The following is a 13,240-nucleotide window of genomic DNA, read 5'->3' on the forward strand; positions in this document are numbered from 1 at the left end:
CTGGAAGGAACCGGAAGGAATGGGAGTGAGCTGTGGTGTGGGGGTGGCTGAGGAGACTTTTACTTTCTCCTTTCACAAATGTCTATATATATTTTGTTGCAAATTAACTTTGCAATTAAAAACTTTTAAAAAAATCCTACCATCCTCCACAATTCAGGTCCAGCTCCAGTTTTCCATGAGGTGTTTTCTGAGTGGCCTGGGTTCCCAGTGCTGGAAGGGCACTCAGAAGGCTGCTGATGTTGGATGTTTGCTGCAAAGGGTGGAGGAGAGGGGCTGTGGCTCTTGGGAGTCACTGGCCAAGGCCACACCCAGGCCAGTCCTGACCTGGAGTCTGGCCTGTCTCCCTGCCTCGCCTGTATTCTTGACTTGAGGAAAAGACACACACTGGGGCTCTGAGCCACTGTGGCTACCTCGTGGTCTCTGCATAGTGCCGGTGGTGGGGAGAAACCAGAACATTTTTCAGAAGGCCACAGTCCTGGGGGACGCTCTTTTACCACCGGGATCCTGCCCAGTGGTCCCTGAGCACATGCTTTTCACACTCCACCCCTCCCCCAGCCCCAGGATGATGCCTGCCGTGCTCCCCAGATCTCTCTGGGTGTCAAGGATCATGAGCTATAACGTGGGAGCCAAGCGAGGGCAAGCTCTATATGATGAACCCCCAGAGTCCCACGTGCATGGATGTGAGCTGGTGCTCTGTTGGAGCATTGACCTGGAAACCCCGCCAGGCAGCACAGCCTGGGGGAAGAAGCATCACCCTGATGGAGAGGTGAGCCAGGTTCTCTGAAGACAAGCACAGGCAGAAAGGGGTCTGTGAAGTCCTGCAGGTGCACGAGGCATCAGAACTCCTGGTGCATCTACGCGTTCCGTAAAGACAGAAACACACACCTCACATCCCCAGGAGAAACTGTTGCAGAAAATCCAGGCACGCACATGCCAAGCCGAGAGAAGGGGCTGCTGCCAAAGGCAGGGGAGCCACTGCGGCTCAGGCACCAAAGGGTGCCCCTGTTATGTGGCTGCCCCATGAGATTTGGGGACAATTGGATAAATGGGTTCAAAGGCTTGAGTCAAATCTTGTTTAAACTGATCTGTTTTGCCCCGGAATGGCTTTTTAGACCTGTGCTAGGAACACACGGCTCTCCTGCTTCTAAACCCATCAGTGGCTTCCTTGTCCCTTATGGAATAAATTCCAAACCCCTTAAGAGGTAGTACCGTACCACCTAGTGGCCAAGGTCATGGACTCTCTTAGAGCTGGAGGGCCTCCTTTTCACCCTATTATCAGTTGTGTGCCATAGTTTGCAAGGAGGGCAAAGTCTCAGGCCTTTCCCCATTCTTGACACTCTCTCTGAGCTTCAGTTTTCCAAGTTATAAAATGGGGGAGTAACAGTCATACGTAGAAAGGCTCCATAAATGCCAGACCTTATTATGCTAGCTTCTCTTGGTTTGTAAGACTGTTGGTAATCTGGACACTGCTCCCCCTTCCAACCTCATCTCCTACTCCGCACTGTCTAGAGCAGTATCAGACCAGTGCATATTTCCCTAAGCACACCAGAATGTCCCCTGTCTCTGCCTTTGTTCATGCTGTCTGCTGCCTGGGGTGCCACTCCTCTCCTTCTTCCTAGCCTCTCCTCTATCCCCAACATCCAGCAGGGTAGTTTCTTGGTAAGTATTTGCGGAGCTAGCTCCCCCAACACTGGCTGCTGCTGGAGGCAGAGAGGGAAGGCTAGGACAGGGAGGTCTTGAAACCCATTTCTCCGGGGCTGTGGAAGAGACTGTGCCCCCCCACCAATCCTAACACAGAATCCTCCAGAGATGGCCAGAAACAGATTCTCAGGGGAACTCCCCTCAGACTTGAATTGTCCCCACATTTTCCCTCTAAAGTCTCGCGTCTCTAGGCTTTTTATTTCTTACTTATATTCCATTCTTAGGGTAAGGGAATTCTGCCCTAAATGAACAAGTATAGTTATTCATTCAAAAATATATGTTTTGAGACCGACTTTGTGCCAGGCAAAATGCCAGGCCCTGGGAAGAGCTGGAAATAAGACAAACTCGGAGTTTATATTCTAGTGGGGAGGCAAGCAGTAAACAAATGAATAATTAAATAAATGATTTTATTTATAATAGTCATGAGAACTACAAAGAAAATGTAAAAAGTAATATAGAAAGTTGTAGGCAGTTTGTGTGTGTGTGTTGGTGGGGACAGATTTGAGAAATTGGCATTATTTGTAAGGTTGTCAGAAAAGTCCTGCTTATGAGCTGAGACCTGAATGACCTGAGAAACCAGCTGTGCAGAAATCTGGGGAAAGACTTAGTGTTCTAGGCAGAGGAGACAGCAGGTGCAAAGGCCCTGCAGCAGAAATGAGCTTGGTGTGTTCCAGGAACAGAAAGAAGGCCACTGGGACTGAAGAAGAGTGAACTTCAGGGGAGAGAGGAAATCTGGAGAGAAAGGCAGGGTGAAGTCATGTAGGGCTTCACAGGCTAGGGGAGGAGAATGGGTTTGCTTCTAAGCCCAGCTGGAAGGCTTGAAGTAGAGAAGTAACATCACATGGTTTGTGTTTGTAAAAGATCATTCTCGTGGTTGTATGGAGACTGGGTCGTATCAGGGTAAGAGAGGAAGCAGGGAGGCAAGCTAGGGGCCCTGCAACCATCCAGGTGAGAAGAATGGAGTCTTGGAGGTTGGATGACCGAGAGAACTGGATGGATCATTTTAGAGGTAGAATTTGCCACTTGGGTCCTCCAGGCAGCAGACACTGAGATGGGGTTGGTTCTACAAGTGGTTAATTGGAGGCTGAGGGCTGTGGGAGCCTCAGACCTCAGTGCAGATCTGACAAAGTCTTGCCCAACCCAACAGGGAGCTCCAGGGTCAAGACTGACCATTAGGGAATCTTGCATCGGGCAGAGATGCCCAGTCCCTAACACCTTTTCATGCTTGGTCATTAATTGGGAGCTGCTCCAGAAGAAGATGGTTTCAGTTCAGAAGCTGGGGTGAGATCCGCACACAAACCTGCACACAGATGTTTATAGGCACTTTATTCATAGTTGTCAAACTTGGGAGCAAACAAGATGTCCTTCAGTGTGTGAACTGGTACATCCAGACGGAATCTTACACAGCGACGAGAAGAAAGGAGCTATCAAGCCATGAAAAGACATGGAGGAACCTTAAATGTGTATGACTAAGGGAAATGAGCCAGTCTGAAAAGGCCACATGCTGTATGATTCCACTTTCATGACATTCTGGAGAATTGAAAACTGTAAGGACTGTAGAAAGATCCGCGGTTGCCAGGGGTGCCATTGGTCTCAGGGCCCCAAGAGGTATCCACTGTCTCCCTCCTCCACTACCCATTCTAAATACCCCTTGCCTTCTTATTACCTCTGCTGAGAAAAGGTGGGAGGAATATTCCTTCCTTCCTGTACACTAGTGAAGTCCATGGTATAATACATCCACTCAACAAATGTTTATTGAACCAAGATATGTTGTTGTTGTTGTTTTTAAAGCAGGGGAGGGAGGAAGGACGAGGGGGTAGGGAAAACCTTCAGGCTACGGCAAAGTCATGTCTAAAAGAATGCGAGAACGCTGCTAGTTTGGCACCTGGTAGTTTCTGCCCTCAGGCACGTGATGGACTTGGGGCTTGAACTCGGGGTTTCAGGTGACCAACTCATTTCAGTTTAGCGCTGCAAGTCCTGTGTCCTGGGAAACCTCTCCGTCCTGGGAAGATTGGGCCAGTTGGTCACCCGAGCTCTCTCCAAATCACACATCCCCAGGTGCCCGTACATAATGGGTATCGATCAGGACATGACTCTCCCTCTCCCTGCCTTCCTAAGCCCCCACATTCTTCCCTCCACTACAGCATCTCCCACTTTACCTGTCTCCTGCAAGACCATGAGCCTCTCCAGGGCAGGGCTCTGGGGGACTGGCACTTGTGGCTACTCAAGCTCCCAGCGAAGGCAGGCAGTTCCTCTTGGGGTATGTTTGTGAGCTAAAGAACTTCCTTGGGTCGCCTGGGTGGCTCAGTTGGTTAAGCGTCTGCCTTCGCCTCAGGTCATGATCCCAGCGTCCTGGAATCGAGACCCACATTGGCTACTTGCTCAACAGGGAGTCTGCTTCTCCCTTTGCCTCTGCCTGCCACTCTGCCTGCCTGTGCTCTCTCTCTCTCTCTCTCTCTGACAAATAAATAAATAAATAAAATCTTTACCAAAGAGAGAGAGAGAGAGAGAGAGAACACTTCCTTTCCCTGGGAAGTGGGGAAGCAGGGGCTGGGGGACAAAGAGAGCTGCCACTGTACATCCTGGACATCTCCATCCTGAGGGTCCAGTCCCCAGCCAGGGATGGACTGTCCCAGAATCAGAGCTGCCTTAGTCTCTCCTCGTCTGTAAAGTGGGCTCATGGTAACTATCACATAGTGAGAACGGGAAAAGAGCAAATGAGATGTACATAAAATCTCCCGGGAACTCAAGGTCAAAGACAATTTCTCACCATGTTCTTTTGTGTGCCCAGGGCACAACACAGTGCCTGACACTTAGTAAATGCCCCAAACATGCCATCTTTTCCTTATTTATTTCTAGCACATATTAGGTGCCCAGTAAAGGTTAATTTCCTCTTTTACTTTTTTTTTTTAAGATTTTATTCATTTATTTCACACACAGAGAGAGGGCAAGTACAAGCGGGGGGAGGAGAAGAGAGAGAGGGAGAAGCAGACACCCTGCTGAGCAAGGAGCCCAATGCGGGGCTCGATCCCAGGACCCTGGGATTATAACCTGAGTGAGAGGCGGATGCTTAACCAACTGAGCCATCCAGATGCCCTCTCTTTTTTACTTCTTTACCTTTATTCTCCAAGGGCCTACAGTGCCTTCCTCCATCAGCACTTTCTCCTTTCTTGGCTCCCCTCCCATCGCCTTCCTGAACAGAGTGGGGAGTCGTTCGACTAAGGCTCGTATACATCTTCGATCAACATACCCCAGCCTGGGACCTTCCAAGGGAAAACAGGGCTCAGAAATGTTTGCCTATTAGCAGCAAATTCCCCAACTAGGAGCCCGGCCAGAGAGGAGGGGCAGAAGCCAGGGAGGGGAGAGCTTTCCTCTCTGGGGAAGCCCAGAGATTTCCATCCAGGGTTTCTGCCTCCCTGGAAGCAGCAAAAGGAGCCAACCCACCTCTCAGGCTCAGGCAGGAAGCGAGGACATCTGTTCGCAGCTCGGGGGGGCCGAGAACCAAGGAGGAAGCGGGTGTCCTCCTTGCAGGGGGCCTGGCAGTTGGCTGGAAGGTGTGTGCCTGCAGCCAGACCCAGCCAAGAAAGACCCGGATGAGTGGCTGGCTAGTGAGGCTGTGTCCTCTTTCCGTGGCTGTCTGGGGGCCGGGGTGCGCTCACTGTCTTGCCATCATTCCGCCAGCCGTGGGCGCTCAGTCCATCCTTCCTGCCCACACTTGTTACTCTGTTACTCACCATGGCAAACCCAGCGTTCCACATTAGAATCTTCCCTATTTCCCGGATAAGAATTGAAACTCAGAGAGGTTCTGACGTTTGCCCAGGGCCCCATGGTCAGTGCAGGCATGCCTGGGATTTGAACCTGGACGTTCGCAGACTCCACGTTGCACGTTCTTGCTCTCTCTCCAAGTAGATCAGACCCTGAACAAGGAGGAAATGGCCAAGTACATCCTGGGAGCCTCACACTGCCCTGGGCTCAGTTCATCTCCTTCTCCTGGACCTCCCCCGACCCCAGGGACAGGAGGAGGGGAAGGGCCAGGAACCACTGTGGCCTGCCCCTGCCCTCGCCCAGGGGGCCCGGCACTGGTTTCTGTTGCAATGATCTGTGACATGTGTTTCCCTCACGAGCCTGAGAACTTCTGGAGGTCTGGCACGGTGTCTGTTCCACATCTGGATCACTGGCACCCAGTGTGTGTTCTGGGTGTATCTACTTCACCCGTGATGGAAGCTGAGGGCTGATGGCCATTTCTCCGGCTCCGCTAGGAAAGACAGTTTTCTGATAACCCCCAGGATTCTGCAGACATAGCTCCTGAAGGCAAGGAAGCCAAGTCTTAGAGCTCCAGGAGTAACCCTTTCTTAACCCATAGGATGGGTATGGGCAGACCTGACTGTCTATGGAGACGACGGAAGGCCTCTAAAAGATAAAAGGTCTCCTTGTGAAGGAGGCTCAGGGACAGGTGGCCACTGAAGGGTCAGAGCCGAGGCTTGTGATGGGGTTAGAGGCAAGGGGGTACCTGGGACCTCACCAGATGACTGCTCATGATGTCTGGCAGCTCCTTCTTAAAATCCACGTGTTTCCTGATCTAGCTCAGGGGACCCAAGGTGATCCCTAGGGAAAGTGGGGGGCAGGTCGGGGAGACTCTCCCAGAAGCTGGAAGAAGGGACCATGCAGGAGAACAGGGTCCAGTGGGCGGTCCTTCTGGCTGGACCCCTGCTCCTGCCCACTGAGTCCGCCAGCCCTCTCACTGGCCCGCCTCGGGATGGGTCGGGCCTTGGGTCTCTCTCCTCTAAAGTCTCCCTGCTGCCAGCATTAGCCGCAGCCACTAGCAAATTGCACCCAAATTGTTTTTTTCAGATACAGAAACGGAGATTCAGGGAGGGAAAGGGACTTTCCTGAGATTATACCACAAGGAGGAAGCATTTGATGATAATGACGAGGTGGTCCTTGTTCTGCTGCTAAGTGCATGATCTGTTATCATCAAAAACCTCACAGAACTCCAATGGAACAGGCGTGCTACTATCACCAGCCCCATGGTATGGTTCGTGAGGCCCAGAGAAGTCAAGCAACTTGTTATAGGTCACACAGCTACCAAGGCGAGAAGCTGCGATTCAAACTCAGACATTCAAGTTCATGACCACTAGGCTACGTGGACTTTCTAGGAGGAAGCACAGTGCAGGGAAGGCTGTTCTGGCAGGCCTGAGCCCACCGGACTGGGACAGGGGTTAAGGGTAGGGCAGGAACAGCAGAGGGAGGAAAGGGGGCGTGTTTAGAGGTTGAAGCCGTGAACAGACCCAGAGAGAGCTGTGCTTGGCAGACTGCAGGCAGAAATCATTGTAGTCTTCCCCAGGGTCTGCCTTGTCAACCTGTTCGGTTGACCCCATCTTTCCCACTCTTGGATGAAATCTCAGGCATCTCTCATAACTTTTTCAGTCACTCTTGGGTTTTTTCCCTATTTTTTAGATATTAGAATCATGTGGTTTAGTAGCAAAGCTTTAAGCTCTGTTCAAAGCTTCTCCTTTCCCTCAAGTCTGCCTTAAACTCAAAGACCTGTATAATGAGGAAGGAGGCACTCTTTCTCGTTAAGGGAACTTCTAAAGGTTCTTCAGGGACATCCCCCCATCACTAGGGATCTCCTACTGCAGTTTCTACATGGGCAAAGCCTCCCCGGGCTGGCTGGGCTTAGAGTCCCCTTCAGCTCCTGCCTTTCAGGGTCCAACCCAACATGAATCCTTCTGATAGGATCTCATGCCCCTTCCCTGCTTTCCCTTCGACACCCACCAATCCTCTTGGGGCAGAGTCCTCATTCAAAATGACCTCAAACCAGCCACTTTCTGCAAGGCTCCCTCTGGGGTCCTGGGAAACGCACTTGCATCCTGGCCCCCAGAGGCTGGGAGAGCAGGCTATTCCCCAAGCAGCTCGGTCCTTGCCTTGCAGAAGCAGAAGCCTAGCCAGCCTCTCCACTTTGTCGCTCATCCTCAAGCCTCAGGATTCCAGGGGACACATCCCATGCCCTTGGGTTCTCTGAAGCCCCCTCGCTTGGCCACACAGCCCTGGAGGGCTGAGGGACCGAGAGCACCTCCCCTTGGCAAGTCTATGCTTTGGAATGGGGGTACTTGGTAACAATTGCCCTCAGCTGTGGGGGTCTGGACTGGAGCGGGCAGCAGGGCTGAGGGGCAAGGGAGGGATTGGAGTGGTATTTCCATTACAGGTCCCTTGGTCACAGATGCTGGAGACAGGCCAGAAAGGGATGAGTCAGAGACAATGCACAGGGTTCAGACCCCACCAGTGGAAGGCAGTGAGTCAGGCAGCCCATGGGGGCCAATTTGCAGTCCGGAGGCTGGTTTTGAATACGAAGTCTGAGGGTGTCATATCGGGGTAGAGAAGAGGGATTGAAAGCATGGACTTTGAAGTTAAGGTGTTTGGGTTTCAATTCCAGCTCCACACACAACTTACCAAGGGTGCCACCCAGAGGAAGTGACTCAGTCTCTCTCACCGGTTTCCCTGGCTGCACCATGGGAGCAGTAAACAAGAATGAAACTCCAGTGTGAGGCTCAAAGCCTGGCTCATGGGGCCCTCAGCAGGGTTCCCTGCAATCCCAGGAGGAAGAGAGTATTACTCTCATCTCCCATTTTACAGATGGGGAAACTGAGGCACAGTGGAGCCTGAGCAACACGCCGTGGAAGGCCCATACAGTCTGGCAGCCCAGCTCTACTTAGTGTGCCCTCACCTACCAAGCTACACAGAAAGACGTGAGCACAGTGGGAAGGATGACCGCATGGGTTCAAATCCCACCTCTACCACATAGGAATTCATGAGCCGTAACTTCACCTTTCTAGACCACAGAGCCCTCATTTCTATATCGTGGGTACTGAGCTCTCTGGGTTGTGAGGATTTAATTAGTTAATCCTTATAAAGTCCACTCTGTCTGTATTAACTGTCCTTCTTAGAGCAGTTTTGGGTTGGAAGGATGATTAGAGGAAGCCCCTCTCCTCTGTTTTACAGAAGAGGATGCAGAGGCCCCAGAGAGAGTGATTGACGGCACTGAGATCACAGAGTGGCAGAGCTGGGACTCATCCACTGCTTCTCAATGATCTAGAAGCTGTTACGTAGGAGGAGGGCATTGAGAGTTGGTGAGCAAACCCCCGGAACCCCTGGACGGGAAGTCAGAGGGATGGTCAGGTCCGGATACACAGGTCTGGAAGATAACTCCTCTTACCCAAGAGATGCTTGAACAAAAACCCTCTCAGGCCTCCCAAGAACGCTGCCAAGCAGGGACTCCCGGCTTCCACAACAGCTGAGGGGCACGAGGGCTGGAGAGGGGAAGTGACCCGACCACCGGAACCCAGACAAGAGTCTCCTTCTGGTGACAGGGGTGAAAGGCAGGCAGAGGAAGGATGAGTGTGGACGAGCAGGTCAGGGCTGATCAGAACAGAAAGCTTCCGCCGGGACTTCAACATGGAAACTGTGCCAAGGGAGCCTGAGAGAGGACGGTCACTTTAATGAGTCCCTGTGGGGGACCATCTACAATTGCCTTTTCCAAAGTGCATCCTGTTGCCTTGATCACAGACAGGAGTATCGGAGCCTTAACAGAGAAGCCCTAGGGACCTCCAAATCCACCCTGAAAGAGTTCGTGACTTGTGCTGGGATTTCACACCATGAGATGAGGGGGACAGAAGGCTGGCAGGGGGGGCCTGTCTTTATGCCACAGCACCAAGAACCCCTGCCACCTGCTTTGTCCCATTTCCATCAGCCCATCACGGCTCTGCATCGATGTTTCCCTCTGGCTCATAAAGGCTAATTGCTAGCAGCTGTCATTTAAATGGAGGCTCATGTCTTTGTCACACTCTGAGCCCAGCCTTGGGAAGAGACAAAGAAGACTTTGGTCTTCTGCTCTAATGAAGGTCATATTCCATCTAGAGGGATCGCAGGGGACCTGTTCCCATCTAGCTTCACATCTGATTGGCTGTGTGCCTCCTATGTGTCTGCCATGTATCTGCATTTTCACACTTACCCTGAGTCTCACTGTTCTATAGAGATTTCAGAAGTTTGGGGAGGGAGCAAGATGCCGGGCAAAGAGAGACATGGGTTACTATCCAAGTACATGAGGCTTAGCTTTTCAGTTCTCTTTTAACTATTGGTTTTTCATTTAATTCTACAGGAACTGTGATGACAATTTCTTGAAATGTACTGGGATTTGCTTCTTATCATGCCACATGATGTACGAGGAAATGTCTGGAAATCTTCAGTGTGTGCTTGACAGTGGTGTGTCAGGTGCAAGATTCCATACACGCTGTTTGTAATTCTGCTGTGCATTTGCGGCCTGCTTCTTTGCATGTCTTGTAATTTTGGATTGCAAGCTCACATTAAGGAGGGTTTTATCTGTGAGTATCACACTGTGGTTTTATCATGGGAATGTCCCTCCAAAGAGGCTTGTATTCCCCATTGCCACATGCTCTGTGGGTGTCACGCATCCCACATTTGCTTTGTATGTTAATTATCAGACTCTGGTAACCACATGGGTAATGCAAATTCAAATCTCAAATTTGTGTTAGTGAAGGTCTAGAGTCATAATTTCTCAAGAGAGACTTCATTTTTGTTTTTCCAACCAGAGCCAAAAATGAGACAATGTCTCTGACAACTTTTTTTTTTTTTTAACCATTTGCCTTTTCATTGAAGACATGCTTTATTCAGGTGTCTTGGTTTCAGATCTCTTTTGGCAATGGCCAGGGGCCTTGTCTCCCAACCGTATATAGATGTAGACTCCAAGCTCCTTGGTTACCAAGTTCAACAAAGGCCAACACCTCCCCACACCTGTCCCAGTGTCACTGCAGATCTGCCCTGCAGGCCGAAGGATTGACATCTTCTTACCACTCTGAGTTTGGCTTCCTCTTTGTTTATGGTCCTTGAGGATTTCTTTACTATCTTGGAAGGTCAGCTGGGTATTTAACAGAATGTCTGTTATACAGTAGTATCTCTAGGCATTGTGTAACATCCCATTGGAAGCTTCCAGTCACCATGCCCAAGTCCTGGGTTCCACTCCTTCAGCCTCTGAGGGACCCTGGTAAGCACCCTCCCATACACTGCTTGTCTGACTCACTATCCCCAGCCAACTGCCCCACAGCCTCACCAGAGGAAAGGCATGAGATTGTTGGGTGGGTGGCAGGCAGGGGCTGGGTATCCCAGTGGCCTCTGGAGCAAAGCACCTAAGTCCTAAGTGATCCTTCCCAGGTGTCTGGTGACATCTCAGAGCTGAGCTTGGGGACAAAGGTTCTTCAACAAAAGGACAGGTTCCTCTAGCAGTCCCTCAGTGAGCAGGAACTTGCTGCTCCAAGTCTCACATCTATGGGTCAAAATCCCTCCTGATTCACACCCAAGGTGTCCCAAACTGCATTCACCCTCCTCCCAAGCCGCCTCCTCCACCAGGCTCCCCCACCCGTGCCCCCCGTGAGTGGCACCAACACCCACTCTTTCGCTCACTAGACACCCAGGAGGTTTTCAGAGGCCCCCTCCTGCAAGCACCGCAAGCCAGTCGCAAAATCTTCAATATTCCAAATCTCCCTCACCTCTGGCTATCCCTCCCATCTGCACCACCTCTGCTGTGCCCAGTCTCATTAGTGCTCACCAGGGTCATCTCTTCCTCTGTCCCTCCTCTGCTGAGGATGGATGGAGGGTGGGGTCTCTCCCCTGCTGCTTCCCTTGCAGAGCCCCTGTGTGGATCTGGAGTCCCTGAGCTCTCAGAGCTGGAATCAGACGATTCTGAAGTTTGAATCGTCAGAAGACTGCGGCCTGAACAAAGGGTGCAGAATGGGCACAGAAGCCTGTGATCTGGCTTGAGGGGGGCTCTCCATCTGGAGGCAACCACGCCGAGCCCCCCTTTTCACTTCAGGCAGAGCTTGATAAGGACAGAAAAATCACTGCACTTACAGCTTTAAAAAAATGATGGGAGTGATTTTGCGAACTTGTCCTCACCCATCCCCACCGCCGTCCTTCCCTTGTCCCAGCCCTGAGTCTTGCCACATGGCTGACCTGGACCCCAGGCAAGGCCCAGGAATAGGAGGTGAGGCTGGGGGGGGGGGGGGCTGGGTCAGGGGCCACCTGGCAGATGAACCCCGTGACACCAACAGTGACGCTGACGCATTTCAGACAGGGCGTCATGGCCTCTGGGCTGAGTGGTCCTGCCCAGCCCTGCAAACAAACCCTCCAGTGCTCCTTAAGAAGCAGTTGTGATCAGAGGCAACGAATACACAGAGCTCACTGCTTAGTAATGGCATGCAACAAGGCACGGTGACTCCTGACAAGGGACGGCAGTGACTCTAAGTCTCTGAAGGCACCTGCCTCACAAGGGCAGCCGCCCTGTGTTCTCAGTCCCAGGGAGCATGCGGCTTAGGGGCAAGTCTAGCCTGGAGGGCAGCCCCTGCCATCACTGAGAACCAAGCCACTTTGGCAAATGAATGGATTAACCTAGTCTCCCCCACGGGAGCCTGACAGCTCCTCCCTCGAGGCTTCACTAGGCACCGGGGAGTGGGGCAGGTGCCCGGGGTGCAGGTGGGGCAGCGGAGAGGGGATGAAGCTCTCACTGGGGTTTGGCCTGTAGTGGGTGGGCTGAGCTTCCAGCTGTTCTTTCGCTCAGTGTGGATTAAGGAGTTTAGGAGAAGAGAACGCTGAACACCTGGCAAGATGACCAGGGGGAGGGAGGGGTGGCTTGGAGTAGATGCCATGGAGAAAGGCCAGCCCTGACTTCAAAGAGGGACACCACATCCCTCGCCCCCTTACCACCTACCTGCCGGGACCAGGGGCAGACAGGGACACGCTTCCATTTGTCCTGCTGGTCCAGGACCAGTTGGATGACTTGTCCTGGGGTCCCAGGTCTGCTGCTCAGTTACTCCCCGGCCTCCCTGACCCCATCAGTAAGGGGGTGACAACTGGAGAAAAGATGGAGGGCCCAGTGTGTCAGGCGCTAGGCTGTGAGCTGCGGGTTATCACGGGATGACGCGCTCCCACCCACAGAGGGACAAGGCCTCAGGTTGTGGACCGGGAGGTGCTGCTGACCATGGGAGGCCCCCCTGAGTACCCAAGGGCAGTGGGAGGGGCCTGCAGCCCCAGGAGGCCGCCAGGTGGAGGACTCAGGATCCTGAGGGCAAGGTGGGGGGGTGGCGGTTCCAGCCCCCTGCGGCACTGGTGTGGAAGAGGCAGGGGTGGTGCAGGCAAGAACGGAGGAGCCCGGCAGAGCGGTCAGGATGGGTGGGGCTGTGCAGGGTGCGGAGACATCTGAGAGGGGAGACAGTGGGGATTTCATGATGGGGGAGGTATGGGTGCTGTGGGAGGATTCAGGGGGGACACCTGCTTAAGGCCTAGCAAACGTGGCTCATGAGCAGAGGGGCGGGCCCTTGAGGAAGGTATGGGATTGCCCGGGGTGGCGGCTTTTAAACCCCCGAGGTTTCCCTGCGTGGGGAGAGGGCGCTTTGTGGCTGCTTATCTCATCGGAGAAGGCACCTAAGCACCCAGAAGACATTTCTCTGCACGGGCCTGCTCTCCCCGGCTC

The sequence above is a fragment of the Lutra lutra genome, chromosome 8 (assembly GCF_902655055.1).
Source record: "Lutra lutra chromosome 8, mLutLut1.2, whole genome shotgun sequence".
NCBI classification, from domain to species: Eukaryota; Metazoa; Chordata; class Mammalia; order Carnivora; family Mustelidae; genus Lutra; species Lutra lutra.